At 37.6% G+C, this 13,089-nt stretch overlaps 1 protein-coding gene across 2 annotated transcripts in view; it reads right to left on the bottom strand.

The window, feature by feature from the left end:
* Positions 1–13,089, bottom strand: part of NLGN1 (neuroligin 1) — a gene marked incomplete at its 3' end in the record, with an annotated part of 2,013,512 nt that overhangs the window by 1,840,349 nt on the left and 160,074 nt on the right. The window lies entirely within an intron of this gene.

Below are 13,089 nucleotides of genomic sequence, written 5' to 3'. Positions count from 1 at the left end.
TACATGCTGATGGAAATGATGTGATAGAGAAAAGTCAATGGTACTACAAAGGGGTGAGATTTTCTGGAACAATTCTCAGGGGTTTGGCAAAGGTGAAGGTGTCTAGTATACAAGTTAAGGGTTTGGCCTTTTTTGTAGTATAAGACTAGAGATGGGGGTAGGCAGTTGATAGATGAAGCAGATTAGACATTCATTACTCATCGTTTCTATATTTTCACTGAAATAGAAAGCAAGGTAATCAGCTAAGAGTGCAGACAAGAGGAAGTGTTAAAAATTTCAAGGGAGAAATCAACTAGGGAAGGAGGCAGGAGAATGAACAGGGGAACTGTAATGTAGTTAGTGGGCAGCCTGAGAGCCACTTGATGTTGATCGTGTATTTAAAGTGGAACGCCACTCAATGTGGTTGTGGCTTTTTCCCTGTCATGCTTAGCAGAATGAGTGGAGAAGTAGACAATCAAGGTTTAGGAAGACAGAGGTGTAAGGGAATTAAGTATAACTGTAGATAAGAGATGATAAAGATGGGCTGCAAGCTGTCTAAACAGAAAGAAGATATTAACGGGGTGAGAAACAAAGATGAGCTGGTTGAATCAAGTGCATTGCTGGTAGAATGAAAAATGTATACTCTTTGGCATATTAAGAAGAAAATGTAGTTGGTGGTTGGAGAGTGGACTGCTGGTAAGTAAGATGTGGAGACTTCTGCTTATGACAAGGTATAAAGTGTGCCTGTGGGAATGAATGGTTTAAAAGGGTGGAGGGCAAGAAGAAAGGAGAAGCATTCGGAAGTTCAACAGTATACAGATTAAATACTGGGTAAGTGTTCCATGTTAAAATAGGCCCAAGTCAAGAATACAAATCTAGCCCTGGCCAGTTTCACTCAATGGATGGAGCATCAGCCTGTGGACCAAAGGGTCGCAGGTTCGATTCCCAGTCAAAGGTATGTATCTAGGTTGTAGGTTCGATTTCTGCTTGAGGTACATATGGAAGGTAATCAATTGATGTTTCTCCCTCACACTGAGATTTTTCTCTCTTTCCATTCCTTTCTCTCTCAAAATCATATATTTGGGTGAGGATTTACAAAAAAAGAATACAAATCTTTAAGACATCAAGATCATTAGTTATTTGCTCCTCAGGAGAGATATTTGATATCACCATAATCCTAGAAATAGTGTATATTCATGAATGAAATTTTGTGTCTAAGAAAAATACAAATATAGTATTTATCGTCACCAAGGCCTTCACCAGCCTAGAAGAGATTGTGATTCTGCAACTTTTCCCAGAACCATGTTCTCCAGCTGTGCCAAACCACTTGCACTAAAACACAGTGTTCTAACAGCACAGGACTTGGAGTCAGAACAGGATTCACATCTCTGCTCCATGATTTACTAGATGTGTCAATTTGGACAAGTTATTTAAGCCCTGAATCCACAGCTTCTTATCTGCAAAATAGGGAAAGTAAAATTGACTTGAAGGGTGGTTGTGAGACTCATGTTATATAATATATGTAACGCTTTTACATAGTGCCTGGAACGGTGCTTAGTAACTATTATATTTTATTCCCAAATCTCATTAAACTTTTACACTCTCATGACTTTCCTTCTGTTTTTACCTTTAAATGATATGCTCTTCCTTTCCTGAATACAACAAAACTGTTAGTTTGTTATCTAGACTGTCTATACTTTGGCAGACGGCTTTGTCTTATCAGTGTCTAATTCTTACTACATCAGACTCTCACAGAGGCAACTTAAGGCCTGTTTGACTGAATCTGATAAATGAATACAACATGGCTGAATTTGTGGAAAAGTGATAGTTATGCTTACATGCTTTTACTTTTAAAAAAATATATAGCAAATAAAGGATTAAAGTAAAGCTACCTTGTTAAGAACTAGAAACTCAATAAACATTAGATTAAATCAAATTATGATCACCATGTCTTAAATTATGTATATTGAATAAGTGATAAACATACTCTCTGATTTTATGATCCTCCTTAGCAAGCAGCAAAGGTAAATGCAGAATATTAAGGGCATTTGAAACTGGATCATGGAAGTTATGTCTTTTCCAAAAGCAAACGGTCTGTCCTTACACAAAACATCATTATAGCTAGTGTTGTCCTAATACAGTTATGGTCCTAATCTGCTCACCCTGGAATCATATTTTGAAATTCAAATCTATACCTGTTATAGTTTGTAACCAGAACTCACAGTTTCAAGAAACATATTTGTCACATGGTCAAACACCTGGCCTCCTAGTTGTTTTTTGAAGCATGTTTTTCTGAAACTATTATGTTTAATGTGATATTTGCTCCAAAGACAATAGCTAAAATATTTCTAAAGCACTGTTCTTTCTCCAGTCAGCCAAGTTATTATCATTCTAATGATCCTAGGGTCAAGTACATTGCAAAGAACTTTTTTGTCTTTGAATTTTCTTCCTGGCATCATGACTCTGTTGGAGTTTAGACCTTAATGTAAATTTCAGAAAGACCTGCATTTGCATAAAGGATTATGCACAATCTAAAGAATTAACTACAGGGAAGTTGATTTATCTGCTCTTCTACCTAAAGACACCTCTACTAACTGCTATTTCTGCAGTGTACAACAATAATTAGTGTGTCTAATGATTCCTTCGAGGCACAAAAGAGCATTTCGAATTCTCAATAGATATAAAATTAATTTGGTACATATTCACCGCTACTTGTACCAAACTGTTTTCTAGTTCTTAGAAAATTGACAAATCCCACTCAATCTGTAAGCTAATGTTTTGTTAAGTTTTGTCAAGTACAAAATATAATACTCTGACTATGCCAAGGAAATGAGTTTTCTATCTTAGTTCAGTAACCTCCAATTTGAAGAGGCAATCCAGTGACACACTCACCAGAAACATCATTACCTGAATTTAAAACAAATACAGGAAGCATAGGGGCATGGTCTAAGGTATGAAAAAAAGTGTTGTTGTGGTGATAAAAAAAAAAAAAAAGAAAGAAACATTAAATACGGAGTGAAATAAAGTCGCAAGGCCTGGACACTGTGAAATAATGATTGGGGTTACAAGGGATGGAGGGTGAGAAGAGGTGTGCTTAGGTGAAGGACAATGGGTAAGGAGGGCTGCTTTGGTACTGGGCAAGTTAGGGCAGGGCAGGTTCCACATTCTGGAAGAAGCCTCTGATGGAATGACAGAATCTACTCCAAAGTTCCAGCTGGACAAATTTCTGATCAGAGTCGAAGGAAAAGCATAGGGCAGTAGACTGGGGACAGACTTCATTAAATTTACGTAGTTCAAGCACTGCTATCTGCAACGAAGATACACAAAATTTACCAGAAACACCTCTTTGTAGATAATGATATAGATTATGAAAATTTTGTTGTAATGTAGTTACCTTTTTAGAATGGGAGCATTTCCCAGAAAATCAGATAACCAAGGAACACTTCATTCTGTTGCTAGTTAATATGTGCTGGTCATCATGGCACAATGGTATCCTATATAATAAAAGCATAATATGCTAAGTGTCTGACCATTCAACTGTTCTGTGATACACACTGACCACCAGGGGGCCGATGCTCCAACCTGTAGGTTAACTGGCTCCTGGGATCCGGCCAATTAGGACTGGGCAAGACTGGCCGGACATGCCCTGGAGCCCTCCTGTGGTCCCTCCCCAGCCTGATCATGCACTGGTGGGGTCCCTCGGTCTGGCCTGCACCCTCTAGGACCTCTCAGGGAATGTCAGAGAGCCGGTTTCAGCCTGATCCCCACAGGCCAAGCCAAGGAACCCCACTGGTGCACAAATCCATGCACGGGGCCTCTAGCAATGTATAATGGGCTATAATCATATTTTATTGGAAGATAAATGTTTTCAATGTACATGTTACTATCAATTAATTTTTAGAGTAGAAGTACTATTTAAGGGAATGGTGTCTTACTTGTGGAATAAGGATCACTGGTATTGTTTCAAACTGGGAAGTTGAGCTTCTATTTTGAAGACAAGATCTTTCTAACTAATTAAATCAGAAGTTATGGCTTCATTATTTACATTCAAGTTATGTCTACATTAATTAAATTTGTCCACAACATGCCAAATTCTCAAGTAATGCAACTCAATATAAGCCGTGTATTACAATTAGAAGGGATCCTTAGAGATCACCAGCTGGGTTAATCTTCTCACTTTATAGATGAGGAAACTGAGGGAAAACTTACCCATCCAGGGCCAACAGGGCTCCTACCACTTAACTTTTCAATAATACTTTAAACTATTAGATCATTAAGAAAAATTATTTTGTAAATCAAGCAGGCCATAAATCACCTTCTTATTTTGCACTGTGACTTTATGCAAAATTTGTTTTCTAAATTATAGCAAAAAAAAAAAAATGAGTAGGTTAAAAAATGAGAAAACCATTTTTTTTAAGACAATTGGCATATTTAAATCAATAGAGGGTTCTTCACCTCATATTTTCAGTTTTTAGTCATTGATTAACTAGAGCAAATTAGGCATAAAATAAAAATAGTCTACCTAAGGGATTTCTTTCTGTGGTATAGCATTTTTAGTTCCCTAGAGAAATAAAAAAAAAAGAAAAAGGAAATAGATATAAAGAAAAAAGAGTAAAGAAAGCATACCTTACAGTATGACCAAGAAAAGATGACCATACATCCAATTAGGTGTTAAAACAGGGAATGTAGCCAGAGGAAATCAATCTGCATACCAGAACTTTTGAGTATGCCAGAGAGATGACCAAGTATTCTAACTGCATATATATGATGGCATCAAGCACACAGAAGATGCCACAGATATGCAAACAAGACATATGCATGCATTTGAACAGATTTGCTTTTATTTTTTCATTCAAAACAATTGATCATGCTAGATGCATATCATGACTTCACAAGTTTTGCAAACACAGGCCATAAACAACCTAGATTCTCTATACTCAGGGACAGCACCAAGGAATAGCCCCTGTATTGTCTCAAGTAGCCTCTCTTTGATCCTATCCATACTTCTCCAAATAGATAAGCAATCTTACTCAACAGTAGCCTTGATCTACAAATGTAGTGTTCAGAGGTAAACACAAATCCACCACTTTTCCAACTGTATTGCTACCAAAGCCTCTCCTGTATAGAAACTTGGGAGTTTCTTCTGACCCTTCATTTATGAGAACTGCAGAGTTAGGTTGGATCACATTCATAAAGAGTAAAATTTAGGAGAGAGGAGCTAAGCCTTTGGGCTAATTTGTAGTAGACTAAATTTAATTTAGAGTCTTTGTGAGAAGTCAGGCCCAATAAACCATTGAGCAATTCATCCTATATAATAAAAGTGCAATATGCAAATTGACCAAAAGGCAGAACGACCAGTCGCTATGATGTTCACTGACCACCAGGGGGCAGATGCTCAATGCAGGAGCTGCCCCCTGGTGGTCAATGCGCTCCCACAGGGAGAGCACTGCTCAGCCAGAAGCCAGGCTCACAGCTGGCAAGTACAGCAGCAGTGGAGGAAGCCTCTCCTGCTTCTGCTGCAGGTGGGTGGTAAGGAGAGAGAGGTCCTGGACTGCAAGAGCCCCAGACTGCGAGAGGGATGCCATCAGTCAGACATCCCCTGAGGGATCCCAGACTGGGAGAGGGCACAGGCCAGGCTGAGGGACCTCTCCGAGTACACGAATCTCATGTACCAGGCTTCTAGTCTATCATAATAAAATGCAGACTTTTTTTTAAATTTCTTTATTGGTTAAGGTATTAAAAGAATGGAATTATCACATATGTGTACTAAAGAACATGACCACACTTCAGGAGGGGTCTGGCTTGGCTCCTTTAAACCTATGGAATTCCCCGAGTAATAGAAATGTATTTGTATTTATGTTCCCTCTTCCCTCAGACCTTAGAGTTTTTCCTAAGAGTTAGATGACTCATGGAGGGTCTCATGACCCACACCTGATAGTTCATGTTAACAAGAAGATTTAGCATTGGGGATTGACCATACTAGAAAGGCCAGACCCATGTTTTTGAGCCACATATCTCTACTTATCTTCAGGGAGAAGAGGGAAGTTGAAGAATGAGTTCAATGTTGTTGGTGATAATTAAATCAATAATGACCAGGTGATAAAGCCCCAATAAAATGCTGGATACAAAAGGCTCATCTGAGTTTTCTGGTTGGGTAGCTCATCTGTTAGAATGATGGAAGTTTCTCATTTGGAACTCTCCCAGACTTCACCCTATGTGTCTCTTCCTATGGCTGGCATATGTGATAGAGTATCGTATAATGAGAGGATGTACCACTGTGGCTGCTGTGGTCGCTTTGCCAAAATTCCCTTATCAGGCCAGAGAGCTCCTCTTATTCGCAATGAGTGTTGTCTGCTAATGGTCACAACTTCACCTTTCTTTGGAGAATTGCCTTTGGGCAGTCAGGTGCCACCTTACCCAGGAGATTATATATTACACCGCTGGCATGCCCCTCCCCCAGGAAGAACATGTTGGACAAAAGGACAACCACCCCACCTCAAGGTGGGACCAGCTCTTTGGGGTAATTTGTGTTCCAGGGCTATCTATAGGATCTAGTTGAAGTTCAGCTCCCACTAGGACCACTTTGCTTATGAGCTTTATCTCCTCGCCTATCCTGCTTCCCTAGTTCAGTGGTCGGCAAACTCATTAGTCAACAGAGCCAAATATCAACACTACAACGACTGAAATTTCTTTTGAGAGCCAAATTTTTTAAACTTAAACTATATAGGTAGGTACATTGTTATTAACTTAATTAGGGTACTCCTAAGGCTTAGGAAGAGCCACACTCAAGGGGCCAAAGAGCCACATGTGGTTCGTGAGCCGCAGTTTGCCGACTATGGTCCTAGTTCCATTTCTTGCATGAGCAATCTCCCAGTACTCAACTGCCCAAGAATTTTCCACCTTAGGCTCTACTTCTAGGTAACTTGAGTTACAATAGATAAATTAGCCAATATGTGAGGGGTTATATTATAATTTTTATATCTTCAAGTTTTATAGTTCATATCTTATAATGTGAAGAGACCCTCCAATTTACTACTGCTATAAGAATGCTAGCTTCTTCCTTGCCTTTGAAGTAAAGACAAATGACTGCATTTTCATACATTTTAAGTACTGGGTATGGGACATACACTTTGCTGGGCACCACAGCACAATGTGTGAGCATATGGAAATAATAATGTCATCTCCTCCATTATTCCAGGAAACCATAGACTTATTTTACACAAGGGGTGAAAAGCTCTTTAAAATTTCACAGATAATGAACAAGGAGCTGGGGATCAGAAACAGGTCTGAGGCCAAAGTTTGTCATTTTTTAGTGGCTGTGTCACTCCCTCAGAAGATGATATAAATGTACTACAAGTGTATCTATCTAACTTTGTGAAAAATACCAAAGCATGTGAATAAGCTGGAATTCTGACACTTTTGCACTGCCACTACTATTTTGCATGCATCAGTATCTATCTATCTATCTATCTATCTATCTATCTATCTATCTATCTATCTATCATCTATCTATCTATCATCACCATTTATCTATTTACTTATGTATACTGTACCTTGTTCCACAAACTTATTGCCCTCTTTAACTATAGTTAAATTACCACATTTCTCTTCATTTTTGTGAAAGGAGCATGTTTCAGCTAACTTAACTCTCCACTCCTAGACACTCACATATAATAACATAGAAATAGGTAATCTATGTATAGCCATGTAAAATTCATTTTAAGAGTAGGTTTCAACTTATAGGAAATTAAAAGCTGAGCATTAAATGCTAATAAAATTATTTTAAATTAAGTGGACAAAAATATTATTACCTACATAGAAAAACACTAGATTATCACTTCACCTGTAACGTTCAAAGTATTTCTAAAGACTGGCAGATACTAATTGATGCCAATCAATTCCTAGTGGACATGGTATATTTATATTTACAGTTATACTAGAGGCCCGGTACATGAAATTCTGCAAGGGGTTTGGCCCTTGCAGCTTCAGTGAGCCCACGCAGCCCCTCACAGCCTCGGCTGGCCCTTGCAGCTCCAGCTTCATCCGGAAAATTGTCCAGTCATTCTGCTGTTAGTCTAATTAGCATATTAGCTCTTTATTATATAGGATATATATATAGTGTGCCTTGAATACTAAGAAGAATGGCACCAAATTAAATTGTATACACAAAATAAATATTTATTAGCCATGTTCTGAAGCCTTCATTACTAATACAGTATTTCCAGATGGACAGATACGAGTGTGAATTAGGGGCAATGTTAGCAACAGCAGAATCTGAATGCAAGTGTGTCATAAGAGTTTATATACTATGTTTCTGAAACTAGTTTCAGAATGTTAGTTTCAGAAACGTGACTTAAATTTATTATATCCGGAGAATAAGACTTTACATCTGCAAATCTGAATGTGAATTCCTACTTTAATGTCTATTAATTTTTGTCACATCAATCAAGATAGCATTTTGCTATTTCTTTTTATATCCTTTAGAGAATTATTGTGAAAATTCATTGAGAAAACATATTTAAAAACTTATTTAAAAACATATTTAGTAAACTTTCAAAGGAAATTCAAATATTGGATAACATTGTTATTAGTAAATAATAGAAATTTATCTAGCTATGATATTTTCAAACAGAAAAAGTCTTTAAGACCTGCATTGAGTAGAATTTGGATTACTTCTCAGACTCTATGTTGATATTCCAACGTCGTGTTACTCCAGTTTAAACACGCTTTCTAGAGTTATGATATTATGGCATGATTATAAATAAGTAGACGTTTTTACATAGCTAAATACTCCAAATGAAAAGTAAAAAGCATAAAGGCCATGGTTAAGCTGTTTTCAGTTAATGGGTGATTTTATAGAAAAAGGTGATTTTTTAAATATTACATCTGGATATTTTGCTAATATGTAGACAGTCACTATAAGGCCAATTCCTCACATTTATCCTTTTCTCATTCTCCCTCCCTCATTTAGATATGAGAAGACAAATAGCCAACGTTTATACAGAGATGAAATATCCAACCTATTTCTTCTTACATGAGGATAACTTGTATTGTTGCCCCAGGAACAGTCACTAAGAGTCAAAAATTGATCTGTACATACTAGCTAGATACCATTTTCTCCATTAGAATTTCTACTTTTCCTATGTGACCAGATCGAATGCTTGCCTATGATAATAGAAAAGTCAGCAGCAACGGTAAATCTAAGGCATAAACAGTTTTCTTCTGTGCTTGAAATTTCCTATTACCTGCTCCCTTCTGGGTGGAATGTTTCCTGATTCTTAAAACAAAGGAAAACAATGCAGTTATTTCCAGATCAGTGATATATCAACAAATAATATGTTTTTAGGCTCTTCAATATATGTTTTCAAGAAAGATTTTATTTTGTTTTATAGACTTCACATCATACCCTAATACTTGCTCATACCCTAAGAATATTCCTTAAATAACAAGACTGTGAATTGTTTTGGAACAAATGGAGTATTATTTGTTTTTTAGGTACCCAGCCTTATGCAGTAGGTAACAAGTACATGAGTGTCAATGAATGAGTGCATGAAAAAATATCTCCGAAAGGATTTGGAAGGGGTTATAAAAAAACATTCTTTTGGGATTAGATTGGGACACTCCCTTGCCAACCAAGCAGAGCAGGGACAAGTAATTCTTAGAAAAATTCATTCACTTATTCAGGCATTTACCAACTAATTGTTGAGTGTCTCCTATGTACACCAGGCTTTGTTCTATGTGCTCAGGTGATACATTGAATAAAAAGAAATGGTCCCTGTTTCATGGAAATTAATTATTTTCCAGAGTTGAAGACAGATCTTGCGTAAATGTTCATATAAATAAATATATTATTATATCTTTGACTATAAATACCTCATTAAAAGATGCTATAAAAGCATGTGATAAATCAGACTTAATGTAGAGTATTTACATTAAGTACATTCATGTAGAGGCAACAGCATATGAGAGCCCTGACAGGAACTAGAGAGAGAGGTCAGAATTGCCAGGAAGGAAGCACCAGCTGTAGAAGGCTTGGTAGATTGAGGATTTTAAAGTTGATCTTAAGAAAAATGAGAAAAAACATGAAAGGAATTTAAGAGGGTTCCCTTAATCTGAGATCAGCTTGTAATGAATGGATGGGTACAAAACCTTCCTCTGTTCCTTCTGCTGGCTGGGAATTAGGAGAACACGTCAATCATCAGAAAGCAAATCCTTATTATCTTCATAACCCACAGCCTACCACAATGCCTCTTTTAGAGGGGCATTTGGTAAATACCAGGTGAGCTTTGATTAAATTCAGTGCCCTGGCTGCAGATCAAGTACACACTCTTGATCTGGGGGGTCTCAATTTCCCCATCTATGAAGTGAATGTGTCTACAATTGCTCTGTCAAAAGTTCCTTTGGCAAAAGTAAATGAAGAAACAGAAATCTGACCTGACAGGTTTTTTTTGTTTGTTTGTTTGTTTGTTTTCTTTTCTGGAGAAGCTGTTTCCTGGCACTAGGTAATGGGCCACCAATACCCATGTCACATTACATCCAAACACCTGATGCTTGGATATTTCCACAAATGCTTGCCATGTGATCTGTGGCAAATCATACACTCTCATCTATAAGACAAGAGGTCTTTAAAATTCTTTTTTTCCTCAACACATTCTGTTCTCATCACTGATGCAACTTAGGCAATTCTAGGTTCCTTTGAACTTATGTCTGTGTAAAATAAATAATCAATTTTCCGGTGAAAAAGCATTAGATATAATTACATAGAAAATAAGATTATCAATTTATGTAACTAAATTAGCAAATCACTAAATGCTAATCCAATTAAGCATAAACTAGGTAGGATCTCAAAGGATCTACTACTTAAAGAAGGATGTTTGGGAACATATTTAGATGATTACAAGGAGATAAAAAAGGGGAAAGGATATTCTTTCAGTGCTTGGAGAAAGCTGTCATCTGCTCCCAGTTTCCCTTTTCTCTTCATTCAAACTGTAATAAGGACATTAGTCACAAGCAAAGCATCTCTGAGCACAGAAAACATGGTAAGAACTGAATTGTCAAGTCACTAAGTTCTACAGACATTTCACGGTAGATGAACAACTGCTATTGTGCATGCTTGCCACCGTCCGCCCATATGCAGGGCTCATCTGCCCTGGGTAGAAGGAGCCATTAAGAATACACACCGCCGATCCAACCATGCCTCCCAGTTTCCGTTTAGTGCAAGGAAAGACAGGTGGCCTGATAACAATGCTAGGAACATCTGGAGTTGGTGATGTGGACAGAGAGTGATTGATGTGGCTCTGCGGAAGGATAGAGAGATTTTTAATTGGTTGAACAGTGTGTGTAATAGTGAATGAACATCTATCAACCTCATTCCAACAGAGTAATGAAGAAGCCAAAGATGAATAACAGCCTCGTCAGTACCACTGATGACCAGTGGCTTCAGAAGTGACCAAAGGCAGGACTGTGCAATGGGAAAGGTAGAAGGAGCCAAGGATGTGATGCACAGCAACACTCAATTAATTAATTTTGGGGGTGGCTTTTACTTCTCTATACAAATAATTAAAAGAGATGAACACTTTATAATGGTGATGGTAGTGCTGCTGCTGATGATGATGATAATGGCTCTTCACTTCCCACTTTGCCTCGTTAACTCCTTCTTATCTTTCCGATTTTAGTTCAATTTTTACCTTTTCACAGTAGTATTCCCAGACCTTTGTGACAGGTTCAATCCTCCTAAAATATACTCTCACCTGCCTCTTCCTCCTGCAGCACCTGTTACAGTGAGATTGTGCCTCTGTTTGTATAACTGTTTCTTTGCTGTGTTCTCTCCAGTCAGTTATCGTGTCCCTGTGAGCAGATAGCACATCGCTTTTGCTTATCAGCATCTCTTTGGACCTAAGCATAGTGTCTGGGGGTTCAATAAATATCTCCTTAAAGGAAGAAGAAAAAGGAAGGGTTGGAAAAAACACCTCTGTACCTCTATTGTATAGCATCCATTGTCCTGATGTGCTACATATTTCTCATGACAACCCTTCAAGGCAAGTCCTATTATTTCCATTTCACTGAATCTTATAGAATGAAGTCAATGGTCTTAGCTTCCACATCTAACGTGGATAACCTCAGATATGAAGCTTGATCAGTTTGACCCCAAATCCATGCATTTTCCACCTGCCTTACTATATCGTGCTGTGTTTTTATGTTATAGAAATTTGACTTCCTAACTAGCTTATTTATTTTTTAATGGTGATGTTCCAGTATTCAGAAATTGGAAATAGTTGGCAATCGTCTCCTCTGACCGGTTTTACTATGTTAAATATTAAACTTATGACAAATGAAATCTGAGCGTCTATCTCTGAACATTGGATTCTGCAGGCAAAGAAACTGTAGAGCTGGAGTTAACCCTGAAGAGCGTACAGAGAACCTGCCCAGATAATGAGTCAACTCTTGTACAGTTCCCACTATCTCCCCACTAGACTGCCCAATGAGTGGCCAGCAGCTTTCTGCTTCTGTTATTTCATTCCTGTAGCCCCGGAAAGGATAAAACTTTTCCCTCTAAGATAGAAAAGAGAATGTTGGCAGTACTGTTTCAGAGCTGAAAAATAAGTGCAAGAAAAAATACTGAAGAAATAATAAGTCCTGTTATTCTCCTCAAATTCTATATGAAGGAGGCAAAGATGGGAATACCTGCTCTGATATATTTGATAGTACAAAGCACTGACATGAAGCAATATGAATAATAAGTAGCAGCTGTTCGAAAAAGGAAATATAACATGATAGAATAAATGGTGTATTAGTCCCTCGAGCTGTTGAGTCCTTAGTCACTACGGAATTATTCGCATAGAGAACATAATTTAGACTACACTCCAGGACAAGCTAGTTAAGATTCTGTAGATATCACCACTCCTTGTTAGATATTTGCGTGATTTTAAATATTAAAGCCATTATCAAATATTAATGATGAAAATAAATTAAATTTACACTGCAGAACTCCACTGTTCCCATATATTGCTGAAGTATGAGTTTATTTTGAGTCTTTATGGGTTAAGTGGAGAACATTTCTATCTAGAGAGATGTCACAATGATCCTTTCAAGTAAGTTTTGGTAAACATA

This window comes from Myotis nattereri (genome assembly GCF_964212035.1).
Source record: "Myotis nattereri genome assembly, chromosome: 3".
Taxonomy (NCBI): Eukaryota; Metazoa; Chordata; class Mammalia; order Chiroptera; family Vespertilionidae; genus Myotis; species Myotis nattereri.
Note: the sequence above shows the minus strand (reverse complement) of the source record. Positions and strands in the feature narration are given on the sequence as shown.